The sequence below is a fragment of the Anopheles maculipalpis genome, assembly GCF_943734695.1.
Source record: "Anopheles maculipalpis chromosome X unlocalized genomic scaffold, idAnoMacuDA_375_x X_unloc_31, whole genome shotgun sequence".
NCBI classification, from domain to species: Eukaryota; Metazoa; Arthropoda; class Insecta; order Diptera; family Culicidae; genus Anopheles; species Anopheles maculipalpis.
In genome coordinates, this window is record NW_026060493.1 from 22501 (window position 1) to 39217 (window position 16717).

At 48.8% G+C, this 16717-nt stretch overlaps 1 pseudogene; it reads left to right on the forward strand.

Moving 5' to 3' along the window:
• Nucleotides 1-97, forward strand: part of LOC126566798 (large subunit ribosomal RNA) — a 3694-nt pseudogene extending 3597 nt beyond the window's left edge.
• The last annotated feature ends 16620 nt before the right edge of the window (nucleotides 98-16717 follow it).

Below are 16717 nucleotides of genomic sequence, written 5' to 3' on the forward strand. Positions count from 1 at the left end.
TTGCCCCGCGAGGGTTTTTTGGCCAGGGTGTATATGCAGAATAGCTTCGCGCATTTGTAACTTACTATAAACGTTTCTTATCATATTTACAAAATTTATCCCTTCCTGATTTCATTCCAAACTTCGAGTGCCTATCGAAGGCCGCCCAACTTGGCTTCAAAGCCCTTCGTACTCTCATTGCGCCCCTTTTAATCAACGTGCCGCTGTTTCTGCCTCCGTTGCCGCGGCTGCTTCAGCGGCAGAGAGGCCACCTGGTCGATTGCTGATATGCTGCTCTGGAGCTGCTGATGGAGAATCGTCCTCTTCGTCGCTGGACGAATCCGCGCCCTCGCCGTACAGCCATGCCAGGGAGGCCACAGTCCTTCGCCTCTCCCTGAATCTCGCGACTCGCTCGCGAATGGCTGCCCGGCGCGCAGCTGTTGTCGGCGATGGAGGTGGTGTTGGGGGCCGCCCACCTCGCTGTAACTCCCTCGCTCTCGCCCGTGCCGCGTTCCTCGCAACGTTCCGGCGCTGGTTACGAGCGACAGCCACCGAGTTGTCAGGGAGGTGTGCGGCTGACGGCTGACCCTGCGCAGCCAACAGCTCCCTTTCCGCGTTCCAACCATCCTGGAGCTCGTCCGTGACGCCGGCGACGAACTCACAGATGCTGCTCCAACGTTCCGGGCTCTCGAGCAGAGCGGCAACGAGACCTTCGGGGGTGATCTCGCTCGTACTACCCGCCTCGAGCAGCCTTCCGCGTTCAGTGGCGAACCTGGGGCAGCTGAAAACGGCGTGTTCCGCCGTCTCAGCGACGCCAGGACATCTGGGGCAGTCCGGGGACGACGTGAAGCCCATCCGGCACAGGTAGTCACGGAAAAAACCGTGACCGGACAAAACCTGCGCCAACTGGAACGTCACGTCTCCGTGTTTCCGTGACTGCCATGTCCTCACGTCAGGTATCACTCGATACGTCCACCGAGTGAACCGACTGGCGTCCTCTCTAGCAGCATCCGCGTCCCACTGCTGCTGCCACTGCCCGTAGGTACGGTCGCGCTCCATGCTCTTTACACTCGCTCTCGAGTGTTCGTTCGCAGGATCCTGCAGACGATGATGCACCCTGCTGTCCTCCTCGATCAGCAGGCGTATCGGGATGAGACCGGCCAGCAGCACGGCCGTCTCTCCCCTCACCGTCCGGAAAGCCCGACACACCCGAATGGCCGTCGTCCTCTGCACACGCTGCACCAGTCTGTGACACTGTTGCAGCTGCAATCCCTCCGACCATACTGGGGCCCCGTAGCGAAGGATGGAGTCCGCAACGGCCGCCAGTAGTCGAGCACGTGACGATTTCGGGCCACTGTGGTTCGGCATGAGGCGCGTGATGGCTTCCGCAACCCTCATGGCCTTCGCTGCAACCTGCTGAACGTGCGGCAACCATGACAGGTGGTCGTGCAACCAAACTCCAAGATAGCGGATGGAGCGCTGGGATTGCACGACCACTCCCCCGATGTTGATGCTGACGACCGGATGACGCTTCAGGGTGGAGATGAGCGTCATTTCCGTCTTCTCCGGAGCCAACGAAAGACGGTTTTGGTCCAGCCAGGTCGTGATCGCCGCGATGGCGCGTTCAGCAGTTGAGGAAGCGGCTTGGGGTGTCGTTGCGGGGACCAAGACTACAAGGTCATCGGCGTAGCCAATAACCTCGGCCCCCTCAGGCAACTGGACACCCAGGACCCCGTCGTACAGCACGTTCCACAGCGTGGGTCCCAATATGGAACCCTGTGGAACTCCCGCGCTGATGCTGCGCTCGACGGGGCCTTCGCTGGTGTCGATAACCAGTCGCCGATCCTCGAAGTAGCTTTTCAGCATCCTCTGCAGCGACGACGGTACCCCCTTGTCCCTCAACGCGCTGGCGATGGCCTGCCAAGGCGCGGAGTTGAACGCGTTGCGGATGTCCAGGGCAACCACCATCAGGCAGCGCTTGTCTCGGGCATTGGTACGGTGAAAGGACATGGCCTTCCTGCCCGCTTCGACAACGCGCTGGATCGCACTGATGGTGGATCTGCCCCGCCGGAATCCGTACTGTTCGTCCGACAATCGTTCCGCATCTGGTTCCTCCAGGAACTCGTTCAGCCGGTTAAGGATTAGGCGCTCCAATACCTTGCCGAGTGCATCAAGCATGCACAGCGGCCGGTAGGAGGAGCTTTCCCCGGGAGGTTTGCCAGGCTTTGGCAGCAGCACCAAGCGCTGCCTCTTCCAGGGCGCTGGAAACGCACCCCGGTCCAGGCAGTCCTGATACAAACGGACGAAAACCTCCGGGTACTTCCTAATTGCCGTCTTAACCGCAGCATTGGGAATACCGTCCAATCCAGGCGCTTTCCTGTTCGCCATTGATCCCACGATGCTAAGCAGCTCGTCCGCAGTAACGGGGGTCAGCGATGTCCTCTGCTCCTCGGTGTCCGCACTCGGCAATTCGGAGTCCGGCCAGACAACAGGCGGATGAGTTGGAAACAGATCGTTGGCAATCTGTTCCAGTACGGCACGGTCTGTCTCCGGTGGCACAAAGCTGCCACGAAGGCGAGACATTACCACCCGGTAACCGGCCCCAAACTCATTGGTCTCCGCCTGTTGTATCAGCTCATCAAGCTGTGCACGCTTGCTGGCCCGGACAGCCTTCTCCACCGCTCTCCTCGCCGACCGATGATGTGCGGCCACGGCGCTGCGCTCCTGCAGATCGGTCGTACGAAGCATTCTCTCGTGTACAGCCGCGCACTCCTCCCGAAGACGCAGAATCTCCGGGGTCCACCAGAAGAGGTCGCGATGGGGGTCACGATGTGACACGGTGACGCGCTCCATCGTGTCATCGCATGCATCGAACATGGCGGCGACCATCCCCTCCTGGCTCACGGCTCGTTCCGGGAATCCGGCCGTCTGGAGTGCGGCTGTGAATGCCTCGACCGAAAACTGCGTCGTCTTCCATCTACGGCCAGCGTGCCGGAAAGTGGTGGACGACGTTGAGGACCCCTGTCCCCGCTGACGATGATGCTGCTGCTGCTGCTGCTGTTGCTGCTGCTGCTGCTGCTGTTGCTGCTGCTGCTGCTGCTGCTGCTGCTGCTGCTGCTGCTGCTGCTGGTGCTGGTGCTGCTGCTGTTGTCGCTGCTGCTGGTCACGAGTTGGAGGCCCCACGGTGAAGAAGATATACCGATGGTCCGATGCCGTGTAGTGGCACGCAGCGGTGTCCACTGCCACCTCCCAAGTGTCCGGACGAGCGATGGATGTGCTCGCAAAAGACACATCCACGACACTGGGAGTGGCGACTCCGTTGCCCACGAACGTCGGGACCGAGCCTTGGTTCAGGACCACAAGGCCCAGCTGCCTGACGGTATCAAGCAGCTCTTCACCGCGCCAGGTAGAACGCTGGCTACCCCACTCCTCGTTCCAGGCGTTAAAATCGCCTGCCAAGACGATACGCGGGTGAGGTTGGGCCTCCAACTCCACCGCCTCCAGTAACTGCTCGAACTCGCTGGTGTTGAGACGCGGAGGGGCGTAGCAGCTGATGTAAACCACCCCTCCGATCTGCGCTGCTGCCAATCCGGGCATGGCACAGCGCCAGACCCGCTGGATTGGGAGGTGGCCGGTCGCCACCACAGCTGCTCCCCCCGACGAGTCGACCGCCCAGTTACCGCTACCATCTGGAGGCCGGTAAACCTCCGACAGCAACAGCACGTCGGCCCGCTTTGTGCGGGCTGTCTGCAAGGCCAGGTCCTGGGCGATGCGTCCACCACCCAGGTTGGCCTGCATCACCCGCATTACGCCCGCCATTGCAAGTTCTGGGGGCACGATGAATGGCCCACGCGATGGGGCCCCTGGCAGAATACGCACTTAGCCGCCGCGGTGCACTGGCTGATGCGGTGGCCTACCTCGCCACACTGCAGGCACTGACCCGACCGGTCAGTGGGGGCACGACAATCTCGCGCCAGGTGCCCCGTCAGTAAGCAGCGGAAGCAGCGCTGTAGATCAAGCGGCTTCTTCGGGACCTCGCGGATGCCGCTTACACACTGGCACAGAGTAAGCTTCTGGCCAATCAGAAGCCGAGCCTTTCCGAGTGGAAGCCGCACTCGAGCCCGCTTCGTGCCATCGCGGAGCTCCCACAGCTCGACCCGCGCAATACCCGGCTCCGCTCCTAGCTGCTGCTTGATGGCAAGCTCCACGTCGCTCTCCTGAGCCAAGGGGTCGACGTTTGTGACGAGAACTTCTCCCATCTCCGTCACGACCCGGGCCACGCCATCCTCGCCGAGCGCCAGCTGAATGCGGCGAGCCAGCTCCGCGCTGTCCACGTTCTTGCGCAGCGGGACTATCAGATGGCCTTGCGCGGTCCGACGCCCCATCCCGATGTCCGCCCGGACGTCCTGCAGCTCCTGAGACGTACGTAGTTTAACGTACATCTCCGTCCAGGTTTTGTTCGCACCCGGAACCACCGCGATGCGGTCAGGTCGTACACGACGCCCCTTGGACTGCTGCTGATGTTGTTGCTGCTGCTGCTGCGGACGCTGCTGCTGCTGCTGCTGCTGCTGCGGTGTGCGAAGCTGCGGTGGCACGTATCGCTCGCCTCGCTGCTGTTGCTGCTGCTGCTGCTGCTGCGGCTGGTGGCATTGCCGCTTGGACGAGTGGCCTTTCACCACCGTCGTCCAGAGCTGCTGTTGCTGCGGCTGCTGCTGCGGCTGTTGCTGCTGCTGCTTCTGCTGCTGCTGCTGCTGAAGCTGACGCTGCTGCTGCTGCTGCTGACGCAGCTGTTGCTGCTGCTGCTGCTGACGCTGCTGCTGCTGCTGCTGCTGACGCTGCTGCTGCTGCTGCTGCTGCTGCTGCTGCTGCTGCTGCTGCTGCTGCTGCTGCTGCTGCTGCTGCTGCTGCTGCTGCTGCAGCTGACGTTGCTGCTGCTGCTGCTGCTGCTGCTGCTGCTGCTGCTGCTGCAGCTGACGTTGCTGCTGCTGCTGCTGCTGCTGCTGCTTTTCTCGCTGTCGCTGCCTTTGCCGCTGCAGACGCTTCCGGGCAGACTCCCGGTTACTGCCGTGTATCGCCGCAGTTTGCAACTCAAGCACTGATCGAGTGCCCGTGCGCAACAACTCGTTTTCGCGTCGAAGTGCTGAGTTCTCCTCACGACAAGAACGCAACTCCTCCAGCGCGGTTGTGAGCTGGGCGGCGATACTTTGCAGCTGTGCCATCAGCAATGCCCAGCTTCCCGCGTCGATGGTCCCACCAACTGCCTCCGGAGCAGGAGATGCCGATGGTGTTAGCACTAAGGCTGTTGGTTGCTCCAACTCCATGACCGCCTCCCCTGCCTCACGCCCCGACGTCGCAATGATGGTGTTATTCATTTCATCTTCGTCGCTGGAGTAGCAAAGCTCCATCGTGGGCGTGGCCGGACGCTCATACACTGGTGGCTGGGTAGCCACCACCGACCCTTTTCTAGGCCGTAATTGATACGGCGCACTCATAAGCGAGTAATGGGTCTCGTCTACTATCCCCTTCGGCTCTGGATCAGCTAGCTCCGCTCCTTCCCCCGGAAAACTCACGGAAACCCTCGGAGAAACAGGTTTTCCGGCTCCAGGGGGGTGGTGGTAGGTGGGAGCGGGGCGGGGTGATGTTTTCTACCTTCCTTACTCCAAGCCGCGTCGCTGGACACCCAACTTCGTACTATCCGGCCGGAAAATGGTGCCCGGAAAATTTGACTTTTCCGGCCGAAGTCGGGAAATCCAGGTTCTAAAGATGAGGATTGATGGAAATTTCCCTAACGAGCAACTTTCTCTTCCACACGTGACCGCTATCTCCCTTCCTTCCCCGGGAAAATCGCGGAAAACCGCTTAAAAAACCGATTTTTCCGCTTCGGGGGGTTGGTAGGTGGTGGGGGTAGGTGGGAGCGGGGCGGGGGGGTGTGCGTTCGCTTCCTACCGTTGAGCTGCGTCGTTGGACACCCCACTTGCCCGGGTCCAGTTGATAGTTTGGAAAGGGGGGCTGCCCGGAAAAACCCTATTTTCCAGGGGGGGTGGGGGGAAATCCTTGCGGGGGGGTATTCTTCTTTAAAATCGGGCTCCGTGCCCCATATAAACCCCTATCGGGAAAAGCCCGGTTTTCCCGTGAGTGTCGGAAAACTCTTCCACCGGTGGCTTTTCCTGGCTGTAGCGCCCCCTGGTGGTGGAAAATCGGTCGGTTTTCCAGGGGGGTGGGTGGGGAGGGTCCACCCGAACAACTCCACCGAAGACCCCAAGACGCTATCTCCCTTCCTTCCCCGGGAAAATCGCGGAAAACCGCTAAGAAAACCGGTTTTACGGCTCCGGGGGGTTGGTGGGTGGTTGGGGTAGGTGGGGGCGGGGCGGGGGGGTGTGCTTTCACTTCGTACCGTTGAGCTGCGTCGTTGGACACCCCACTTGCCCGGGTCCGGTTGATAGTTTGGAAAGGGGGGCTGCCCGGAAAAACCCTATTTTCCAGGGGGGGTGGGGGGAAATCCTTGCGGGGGGGGATTCTTCTTTAAAATCGGGCTCCGTGCCCCATATAAACCCCTATCGGGAAAAGCCCGGTTTTCCCGTGAGTGTCGGAAAACTCTTCCACCGGTGGCTTTTCCTGGCTGTAGCGCCCCCTGGTGGTGGAAAATCGGTCGGTTTTCCAGGGGGGTGGGTGGGGAGGGTCCACCCGAACAACTCCACCGAAGACCCCAAGACGCTATCTCCCTTCCTTCCCCGGGAAAATCGCGGAAAACCGCTAAGAAAACCGGTTTTACGGCTCCGGGGGGTTGGTGGGTGGTTGGGGTAGGTGGGGGCGGGGCGGGGGGGTGTGCTTTCACTTCGTACCGTTGAGCTGCGTCGTTGGACACCCCACTTGCCCGGGTCCGGTTGATAGTTTGGAAAGGGGGGCTGCCCGGAAAAACCCTATTTTCCAGGGGGGGTGGGGGGAAATCCTTGCGGGGGGGTATTCTCCTTTAAAAACGGGCTCCGTCCCCCATATAAACCCCTATCGGGAAAAGCCCGGTTTTCCCGTGAGGGTCGGAAAACTCTTCAACCGGTGGCTTTTCCTGGCTGTAGCGCCCCCTGGTGGTGGAAAATCGGTCGGTTTTCCAGGGGGGTGGGTGGGGAGGGTCCACCCGAACAACTCCACCGAAGACCCCAAGACGCTATCTCCCTTCCTTCCCCGGGAAAACGCGGAAAAACCGTTTGTGAGGGTGTTTTTCCGCTCCAGTGGGTGGTGGGTGGGTGGGAGGGGGGCGGGATGGTCACTCCCAGTTTCCACTTACCGAGACGCGTCGATGGAGGGGTCGCACGTCCGGATCGGTTGACTGGCCGGCCGAACCTCCAAAAAGCGGCCAGTGGGCCCGCCGGGAACTCTCGGGAAACCAGGGCGGACACTCTGAACAACCCGTCCGAACACCGGGTGCTCCGCACAAAATGTTCCGTCCGGGTGTTGGTGGTACAGGGACCAGTTTTTAACGGTTTTTAACGGTTTTTAACGGCTTTTTTCACACACACGCCGCCATTTTCGGAAGGCGAAAAACGGCGTCCTTTTTTGGTGCGAAACTTTGCCGCCCTGTAACTCCGTCAGTTTTCACTCGATTGTCTTGAAACTTTCTGGAATTGTTCTCCTCCAAGAAACGCACAAATCTTTATATGGCAGCTCTCTTCTAGCTCTTAAGCTACACTGGCTATTTTAAGTTCAATTTTCACTTTTTAATCACTCACTATAAACTGAACTCCATACTTTTCAAAGTTTTTCCTTCTCAAAAACATGCGGCACACTGGCCCGCTTCTTTTAAGACCTCATTTGGCCCGATCGGTCCACTACTTTTCTTAATATTCGCGAAAAACCGTCCCACGAAAAACTCCCTCAATTTTCCGAATTTTCCGGAAAAATTCGGAGGGGGGGCGTAGGAACAAGATCGGGGGCCGCACACGTAAATTCACCACCCTAACTATTGTTTTCACTGATAAACCCGAAAAAATTTTTTCCTCACGGAGCACAGCACAGGCACGTCTGCTCACTTCGGCTGACCGATCGCAACACAGGGATAACTGGCTTGTGGTCGCCAAGCGTTCATAGCGACGTGACTTTTTGATCCTTCGATGTCGGCTCTTCCTATCATTGTGAAGCAAAATTCCCAAAGCGTAGGATTGTTCACCCTTTCAAGGGAACGTGAGCTGGGTTTAGACCGTCGTGAGACAGGTTAGTTTTACCCTACTGGTGTGTGCATTTGTGCTATCTTAACGGAATTCCTGTGCAGTACGAGAGGAACCACAGGTACGGACCACTGGCTCAATACTAGTTCGACCGGACTTTGGTATGACGCTACGTCCGCTGGATTATGCCTGAACGCCTCTAAGGTCGTAACCAATCCGAGCTGATAGCGCTTCAAACCCCCATAGGCAATCGTAAGCTAGCGGGCCTAACAACCCTCCGAGATACGCTGGCGCTGCCTCGCAGCCTGGCGCCTCATCCCCGCTTCTAGACTTGGCCGCATCGCGCAGGGTCGCACCGCACGTGTTAGTACCTGACCATAGGGAACACTGGTGGCAGCTGACCTCGCCGACCGTGGACTTGACTAGTTTCGATGCCTACCGACCGCCCGCAAACGACGGGACTTCAGGCTGGGAGCTGCGAGTTGTAGAGATGCGTTCGCATCGATCCTCTCAGGCGACCCATGCTTGGTGGTGTATTCGTGTGTACTGTCGCACCTTTCCGGGTGTGTTCAGTATGCACGATGAATGAGTTGGAAAACGAAAGACAGAGAGAGTATTGAAATGTTACTGAGCATATAAGCGAAGAGTGTGTGGGTTCATAAGAATGTTGATCATATGCAGTTGATACCGGTACGGGTCCGTCATTACTCCTCCACGGAGTGATGATCGGTTTGCTTGAAGGGGGCAATACGCATCGTTGACTTACCTACGGGTAACCCGCTTACGAGTGGGTCGATTGCTGTCGGGGCAAGCAATCGGGTTAGCGCCGTATCCGGATATAGAGAGTAGTATGGGGTGATAATGATTAACATGTCGAGTGATGGCTGCACCTCCTAGTGGAAAGTTCAAACGTGAAGGTTGCTTCGGTACGGGGTACTAGGTACCTCTTAGAGGAGCAATGGAGTATGGAGTCCAAATTGAATGTTTGGACTTCAAAAATTTCTCTAAGTCCGCTACATAAATCCCTCACCCATAAGCTCACAAAATACATGCAATTGCATTAAAAATTGTGTTAACCTAACAAGAGATGAAGGCAAGTCGAATTGGTAAGTAAGAAACCAAAAATATCTCTAAGTTCGGGACTTGGGTACAAACCGAAAGTTAATATGATGTCCCTGAACATGCATATAAGTTCGAGTATTGATATTATAAACCTAACAAGAGATGAAGGCAAGTCGAATTGGTTGGTTGGAAACCAAAAATATCACTAAGTTCGGGACTTGGGTACAAACCGAAAGTTAAAATGATGTCCCTGAACATGCATATAAGTTCGAGTATTGATATTATAAACCTAACAAGCGATGAAGGCAAGTCGAATTGGTTGGTCGGAAACCAAAAATATCACTAAGTTCGGGACTTGGGTACAAACCGAAAGTTAATATGATGTCCCTGAACATGCATATAAGTTCGAGTATTGATATTATAAACCTAACAAGAGATGAAGGCAAGTCGAATTGGTTGGTCCAAAACCAAAAATATCTCTAAGTTCGGGACTTGGGTGCAAACCGAAAGTGAATATGATGTCCCTGAACATGCATATAAGTTCGAGTATTGATATTATAAACCTAACAAGAGATGAAGGCAAGTCGAATTGGTAAGTAAGAAACCAAAAATATCTCTAAGTTCGGGACTTGGGTGCAAACCGAAAGTTAAAATGATGTCCCTGAACATGCATATAAGTTCGAGTATTGATATTATAAACCTAACAAGAGATGAAGGCAAGTCGAATTGGTAAGTAAGAAACCAAAAATATCTCTAAGTTCGGGACTTGGGTGCAAACCGAAAGTTAAAATGATGTCCCTGAACATGCATATAAGTTCGAGTATTGATATTATAAACCTAACAAGAGATGAAGGCAAGTCGAATTGGTAAGTAAGAAACCAAAAATATCTCTAAGTTCGGGACTTGGGTGCAAACCGAAAGTTAAAATGATGTCCCTGAACATGCATATAAGTTCGAGTATTGATATTATAAACCTAACAAGAGATGAAGGCAAGTCGAATTGGTAAGTAAGAAACCAAAAATATCACTAAGTTCGGGACTTGGGTGCAAACCGAAAGTTAAAATGATGTCCCTGAACATGCATATAAGTTCGAGTATTGATATTATAAACCTAACAAGAGATGAAGGCAAGTCGAATTGGTAAGTAAGAAACCAAAAATATCTCTAAGTTCGGGACTTGGGTGCAAACCGAAAGTTAATATGATGTCCCTGAACATGCATATAAGTTCGAGTATTGATATTATAAACCTAACAAGAGATGAAGGCAAGTCGAATTGGTTGGTCCAAAACCAAAAATATCTCTAAGTTCGGGACTTGGGTGCAAACCGAAAGTTAAAATGATGTCCCTGAACATGCATATAAGTTCGAGTATTGATATTATAAACCTAACAAGAGATGAAGGCAAGTCGAATTGGTTGGTAAGAAACCAAAAATATCACTAAGTTCGGGACTTGGGTGCAAACCGAAAGTGAATATGATGTCCCTGAACATGCATATAAGTTCGAGTATTGATATTATAAACCTAACAAGAGATGAAGGCAAGTCGAATTGGTAAGTAAGAAACCAAAAATATCTCTAAGTTCGGGACTTGGGTGCAAACCGAAAGTTAAAATGATGTCCCTGAACATGCATATAAGTTCGAGTATTGATATTATAAACCTAACAAGAGATGAAGGCAAGTCGAATTGGTAAGTAAGAAACCAAAAATATCTCTAAGTTCGGGACTTGGGTGCAAACCGAAAGTTAAAATGATGTCCCTGAACATGCATATAAGTTCGAGTATTGATATTATAAACCTAACAAGAGATGAAGGCAAGTCGAATTGGTTAGTAAGAAACCAAAAATATCTCTAAGTTCGGGACTTGGGTGCAAACCGAAAGTTAAAATGATGTCCCTGAACATGCATATAAGTTCGAGTATTGATATTATAAACCTAACAAGAGATGAAGGCAAGTCGAATTGGTAAGTAAGAAACCAAAAATATCACTAAGTTCGGGACTTGGGTGCAAACCGAAAGTTAAAATGATGTCCCTGAACATGCATATAAGTTCGAGTATTGATATTATAAACCTAACAAGAGATGAAGGCAAGTCGAATTGGTAAGTAAGAAACCAAAAATATCTCTAAGTTCGGGACTTGGGTGCAAACCGAAAGTTAATATGATGTCCCTGAACATGCATATAAGTTCGAGTATTGATATTATAAACCTAACAAGAGATGAAGGCAAGTCGAATTGGTTGGTCCAAAACCAAAAATATCTCTAAGTTCGGGACTTGGGTGCAAACCGAAAGTTAAAATGATGTCCCTGAACATGCATATAAGTTCGAGTATTGATATTATAAACCTAACAAGAGATGAAGGCAAGTCGAATTGGTTGGTAAGAAACCAAAAATATCACTAAGTTCGGGACTTGGGTGCAAACCGAAAGTGAATATGATGTCCCTGAACATGCATATAAGTTCGAGTATTGATATTATAAACCTCACAAGAGATGAAGGCAAGTCGAATTGGTAAGTAAGAAACCAAAAATATCTCTAAGTTCGGGACTTGGGTGCAAACCGAAAGTTAAAATGATGTCCCTGAACATGCATATAAGTTCGAGTATTGATATTATAAACCTAACAAGAGATGAAGGCAAGTCGAATTGGTTGGTAAGAAACCAAAAATATCACTAAGTTCGGGACTTGGGTGCAAACCGAAAGTGAATATGATGTCCCTGAACATGCATATAAGTTCGAGTATTGATATTATAAACCTAACAAGAGATGAAGGCAAGTCGAATTGGTAAGTAAGAAACCAAAAATATCTCTAAGTTCGGGACTTGGGTACAAACCGAAAGTTAATATGATGTCCCTGAACATGCATATAAGTTCGAGTATTGATATTATAAACCTAACAAGAGATGAAGGCAAGTCGAATTGGTTGGTTGGAAACCAAAAATATCACTAAGTTCGGGACTTGGGTACAAACCGAAAGTTAAAATGATGTCCCTGAACATGCATATAAGTTCGAGTATTGATATTATAAACCTAACAAGCGATGAAGGCAAGTCGAATTGGTTGGTCGGAAACCAAAAATATCACTAAGTTCGGGACTTGGGTACAAACCGAAAGTTAATATGATGTCCCTGAACATGCATATAAGTTCGAGTATTGATATTATAAACCTAACAAGAGATGAAGGCAAGTCGAATTGGTTGGTCCAAAACCAAAAATATCTCTAAGTTCGGGACTTGGGTGCAAACCGAAAGTTAAAATGATGTTCCTGAACATGCATATAAGTTCGAGTATTGATATTATAAACCTAACAAGAGATGAAGGCAAGTCGAATTGGTTGGTCGGAAACCAAAAATATCACTAAGTTCGGGACTTGGGTACAAACCGAAAGTTAATATGATGTCCCTGAACATGCATATAAGTTCGAGTATTGATATTATAAACCTAACAAGAGATGAAGGCAAGTCGAATTGGTTGGTTGGAAACCAAAAATATCACTAAGTTCGGGACTTGGGTACAAACCGAAAGTTAAAATGATGTCCCTGAACATGCATATAAGTTCGAGTATTGATATTATAAACCTAACAAGCGAGGAAGGCAAGTCGAATTGGTTGGTCGGAAACCAAAAATATCACTAAGTTCGGGACTTGGGTACAAACCGAAAGTTAATATGATGTCCCTGAACATGCATATAAGTTCGAGTATTGATATTATAAACCTAACAAGAGATGAAGGCAAGTCGAATTGGTTGGTCCAAAACCAAAAATATCTCTAAGTTCGGGACTTGGGTGCAAACCGAAAGTGAATATGATGTCCCTGAACATGCATATAAGTTCGAGTATTGATATTATAAACCTAACAAGAGATGAAGGCAAGTCGAATTGGTAAGTAAGAAACCAAAAATATCTCTAAGTTCGGGACTTGGGTGCAAACCGAAAGTTAAAATGATGTCCCTGAACATGCATATAAGTTCGAGTATTGATATTATAAACCTAACAAGAGATGAAGGCAAGTCGAATTGGTAAGTAAGAAACCAAAAATATCTCTAAGTTCGGGACTTGGGTGCAAACCGAAAGTTAAAATGATGTCCCTGAACATGCATATAAGTTCGAGTATTGATATTATAAACCTAACAAGAGATGAAGGCAAGTCGAATTGGTAAGTAAGAAACCAAAAATATCTCTAAGTTCGGGACTTGGGTGCAAACCGAAAGTTAAAATGATGTCCCTGAACATGCATATAAGTTCGAGTATTGATATTATAAACCTAACAAGAGATGAAGGCAAGTCGAATTGGTAAGTAAGAAACCAAAAATATCACTAAGTTCGGGACTTGGGTGCAAACCGAAAGTTAAAATGATGTCCCTGAACATGCATATAAGTTCGAGTATTGATATTATAAACCTAACAAGAGATGAAGGCAAGTCGAATTGGTAAGTAAGAAACCAAAAATATCTCTAAGTTCGGGACTTGGGTGCAAACCGAAAGTTAATATGATGTCCCTGAACATGCATATAAGTTCGAGTATTGATATTATAAACCTAACAAGAGATGAAGGCAAGTCGAATTGGTTGGTCCAAAACCAAAAATATCTCTAAGTTCGGGACTTGGGTGCAAACCGAAAGTTAAAATGATGTCCCTGAACATGCATATAAGTTCGAGTATTGATATTATAAACCTAACAAGAGATGAAGGCAAGTCGAATTGGTTGGTAAGAAACCAAAAATATCACTAAGTTCGGGACTTGGGTGCAAACCGAAAGTGAATATGATGTCCCTGAACATGCATATAAGTTCGAGTATTGATATTATAAACCTAACAAGAGATGAAGGCAAGTCGAATTGGTAAGTAAGAAACCAAAAATATCTCTAAGTTCGGGACTTGGGTGCAAACCGAAAGTTAAAATGATGTCCCTGAACATGCATATAAGTTCGAGTATTGATATTATAAACCTAACAAGAGATGAAGGCAAGTCGAATTGGTAAGTAAGAAACCAAAAATATCTCTAAGTTCGGGACTTGGGTGCAAACCGAAAGTTAAAATGATGTCCCTGAACATGCATATAAGTTCGAGTATTGATATTATAAACCTAACAAGAGATGAAGGCAAGTCGAATTGGTAAGTAAGAAACCAAAAATATCTCTAAGTTCGGGACTTGGGTGCAAACCGAAAGTTAAAATGATGTCCCTGAACATGCATATAAGTTCGAGTATTGATATTATAAACCTAACAAGAGATGAAGGCAAGTCGAATTGGTAAGTAAGAAACCAAAAATATCACTAAGTTCGGGACTTGGGTGCAAACCGAAAGTTAAAATGATGTCCCTGAACATGCATATAAGTTCGAGTATTGATATTATAAACCTAACAAGAGATGAAGGCAAGTCGAATTGGTAAGTAAGAAACCAAAAATATCTCTAAGTTCGGGACTTGGGTGCAAACCGAAAGTTAATATGATGTCCCTGAACATGCATATAAGTTCGAGTATTGATATTATAAACCTAACAAGAGATGAAGGCAAGTCGAATTGGTTGGTCCAAAACCAAAAATATCTCTAAGTTCGGGACTTGGGTGCAAACCGAAAGTTAAAATGATGTCCCTGAACATGCATATAAGTTCGAGTATTGATATTATAAACCTAACAAGAGATGAAGGCAAGTCGAATTGGTTGGTAAGAAACCAAAAATATCACTAAGTTCGGGACTTGGGTGCAAACCGAAAGTGAATATGATGTCCCTGAACATGCATATAAGTTCGAGTATTGATATTATAAACCTAACAAGAGATGAAGGCAAGTCGAATTGGTAAGTAAGAAACCAAAAATATCTCTAAGTTCGGGACTTGGGTGCAAACCGAAAGTTAAAATGATGTCCCTGAACATGCATATAAGTTCGAGTATTGATATTATAAACCTAACAAGAGATGAAGGCAAGTCGAATTGGTTGGTAAGAAACCAAAAATATCACTAAGTTCGGGACTTGGGTGCAAACCGAAAGTGAATATGATGTCCCTGAACATGCATATAAGTTCGAGTATTGATATTATAAACCTAACAAGAGATGAAGGCAAGTCGAATTGGTAAGTAAGAAACCAAAAATATCTCTAAGTTCGGGACTTGGGTACAAACCGAAAGTTAATATGATGTCCCTGAACATGCATATAAGTTCGAGTATTGATATTATAAACCTAACAAGAGATGAAGGCAAGTCGAATTGGTTGGTTGGAAACCAAAAATATCACTAAGTTCGGGACTTGGGTACAAACCGAAAGTTAAAATGATGTCCCTGAACATGCATATAAGTTCGAGTATTGATATTATAAACCTAACAAGCGATGAAGGCAAGTCGAATTGGTTGGTCGGAAACCAAAAATATCACTAAGTTCGGGACTTGGGTACAAACCGAAAGTTAATATGATGTCCCTGAACATGCATATAAGTTCGAGTATTGATATTATAAACCTAACAAGAGATGAAGGCAAGTCGAATTGGTTGGTCCAAAACCAAAAATATCTCTAAGTTCGGGACTTGGGTGCAAACCGAAAGTTAAAATGATGTTCCTGAACATGCATATAAGTTCGAGTATTGATATTATAAACCTAACAAGAGATGAAGGCAAGTCGAATTGGTTGGTCGGAAACCAAAAATATCACTAAGTTCGGGACTTGGGTACAAACCGAAAGTTAATATGATGTCCCTGAACATGCATATAAGTTCGAGTATTGATATTATAAACCTAACAAGAGATGAAGGCAAGTCGAATTGGTTGGTTGGAAACCAAAAATATCACTAAGTTCGGGACTTGGGTACAAACCGAAAGTTAAAATGATGTCCCTGAACATGCATATAAGTTCGAGTATTGATATTATAAACCTAACAAGCGATGAAGGCAAGTCGAATTGGTTGGTCGGAAACCAAAAATATCACTAAGTTCGGGACTTGGGTACAAACCGAAAGTTAATATGATGTCCCTGAACATGCATATAAGTTCGAGTATTGATATTATAAACCTAACAAGAGATGAAGGCAAGTCGAATTGGTTGGTCCAAAACCAAAAATATCTCTAAGTTCGGGACTTGGGTGCAAACCGAAAGTTAAAATGATGTCCCTGAACATGCATATAAGTTCGAGTATTGATATTATAAACCTAACAAGAGATGAAGGCAAGTCGAATTGGTTGGTAAGAAACCAAAAATATATACCAAGTGCCTGAAATGTCTATAAACCACACGAAGAACTCTTCACACACAGGTGCGCCTCATAACCTGGTACAATGTATAAGACATTGGTTTCGGGGGATTTTTTGAGAAGAAAATTTTTTTCTCTAACTTTGAGTAAAACTGTCTCAGAATACATATTTAACCACGAAAAGTGAACACCGACAGTAAATAGCAAAAATCACCCGACCATCAAAGTTGTATGGCGGTGTGGGAGAAGAAAATCCAAGGTCGTCTAATGTAGGGACGTAAGACACGAAATCAAAATTTTGGCATAAAATCTAAAATAATCATCAGACAGTGGTCAT